Here is a 2,500-nt window from a genome sequence, read left to right as displayed (position 1 = left end):
CAGGATCTTTTGTAAGTCAAGCCCCCGGGACGCTACAGCTGTGACTAAACGTGGGACGGGGACTTGGGACTTGGAAACTCGTGGACTTGGGGACGTGGGGACGCGGGGACGTAGAGACTCGGGGACGTGGGGACTCGGGGACGCGAGGACGCGGGGACTCGGGGAGGTGGGACGCGAGGACGTCGGAACTCGGAGACGCGCGGGGATTCGAGGACGTGATAAACAAATAACACCTCACTTTTGCGCTGAATTGGTAAAATACAATTTTTGACGGTCAAGTGTAAACTAATCTAGTATGCTGGAGATTTTGTCAGACCAGTAGCTGATGATTTCCAGCGTCCATGGTTCCCCCTTGCCTATTTTACTGTGAGAGCTCTGGGTACAGAATAGTTTCACGGAAGGGAGTCTTAAACGTCGTGGACAGCCATGGAGGACTTTCCTGGTAAGTAACTGAGTTTTCAAGTGAAGCTATTATCCTCGCAGTTATAAACGCAATTTTTGCAATTGCGTAAAATGAGCCTGACAAATTCAGGACTTCAACGGGGTTTCAACCCGTGACCTCGCCTTACCGGTGCGACTCTCTAACCAACTGAGCTATGAAGCCACTGACGTTGGGAGCAATCGCAAAAATTGCGTTCATAACTGCGAGGACAATAGCTTCACTTAAAAGCTCAGTTACTTACCAGGAAAGTCCTCCATAGCTGCCCACGACGTTTAAGACCCCCTGCGTTGAAACTATTCTGTACCCAGAGCTCTCACGGTAAAATAGGCAAGGAGGAACCATGGACGCTGGAAATCATCAGCTACTGGTCTGACAAACTCTCCAGCATATTAGATTATTTTACACTTGTAGACCGTCAATTCAGCGCAAAAGTCAGGTACGCGTCTCCGAGTTCCGACGTCCTCGCGTCCCACCTCCCCGAGTCCCCGCGTCCCCGCGTCCTCACGTCCCCACGTCCCCACGTCCCCACGTCCCCACGTCCCCACGTCCCCACGTCCCCACGTCCCCGAGCCCTCGAGTCCAAAGTCCTACGTCCCACGTCCCCGTCCCACTTTTAGTAACAGCCGGACGCTACTCCCTACGCAGTGACGCCCTGGGTCTTCTCAAGGTTCCTCACACCTGCATGGTGTAAGACCTTTGGAGACCGGTCATTTGCTGTTCAAGTTCCCAGATTCTGGAACAGCCGTCCTTTTGCTATCGCAGGGAGTGACTCTATTGATAATTTTAAAAGGAACTTGAAAACGCCAACATGGCGAGAGTTTGTTTTCTAAGGATTCTGGGTAGATTTTGGTTCCAAACCCTTGAGTCCAAAATTCGGGATTCATTTGACCACCTCGTTCGACACTTTTTAACAGCGTCCAACAATGTTAACGTTGGATGATGTTGGATCCGTTCAAGTTGGCCAGGCCTGTATAGGTTAATGAAAAAGATACTGAAAATACTCACACACAGAGACACCAGTTTAATTCGAAATTTAGGGTGCGTTCGAATGACCGTATTCTGGAATAGGAATACGTGGAATTCCGAATAGAAGTTAGAAATCCTTCATTATGAAGGAGATTCACATCAAAATTGTCAAACGCCTGGTAAAATGCTATTTCAAACATATCTTTCTTATCTTTGTTGCTTCAAAACGCCAAACATGCCATTTTAAATCTACACTGGGTTGCCTGTGGTACGTGTTACTCAAAAACAGAGGGCACTGAATTGGGTGGTATTGAACTGCAGTGTTCCACTCGATTTTTTCAAGTGGGGGGTCATTAAGGCTATTTAAGGGGTCACCCAGAAGTCGTGCCAGCAGAGGCCCTTTGGCTCACACGTTGATACGACGAAACAGATCTTCTTCTGAGGTTGAAAACGTGGCTACTAGCCTATTAATCATTAATATTTTGTCAGAAAGAAAAAAAAACCTGTCATCTTAGGAAAAATAGGCACGCATAGCGTACGTGTGGTAGTGCAGTAACACAGCACTTTATTCCATATAGGCCACTTTGGAAAATACCATAATAATCTTTGTCTGTCCCCCCAAACCCTAACCCTTAACCCTAATCCTCCCGTATCACATTTCAACCCAGGTATGCAAATTTGTTAAGCTCGAAATTTACACATGATATTAAAGTTCAAAATCCTTTTCCAGCGAAAAATTAATTGAAACAAACAACATATTCACTATTTGAGGCAAAAAAACCTTCCTATTTCACAACGCATATGCAATTAAATAAATTTTTGACAGTTCACATCAAACCCTTTTCGAAAGAACCTTGACCGTAAATAATGAAGAACAAAAGAGACAGCAACTTTCATTCAAATAATTCTCCACTGTCACATTTCCAAATTTTTTATACCTTTGCAGAGTTGAGTACAAAATACAGCTAAATGTAAATTGCCAGACATGCAACTAAGATGCGGCTCAAGTAAACACGACAGTAAACACTGTGATGCATTCAAGGCATTCAATTCCTTCAATGTTTGTTAAATCAATAAAAAAATTGCTATTTG

The sequence above is a fragment of the Montipora capricornis genome, chromosome 2, assembly GCF_036669925.1.
Source record: "Montipora capricornis isolate CH-2021 chromosome 2, ASM3666992v2, whole genome shotgun sequence".
Taxonomy (NCBI): domain Eukaryota; kingdom Metazoa; phylum Cnidaria; class Anthozoa; order Scleractinia; family Acroporidae; genus Montipora; species Montipora capricornis.
Note: the sequence above shows the minus strand (reverse complement) of the source record.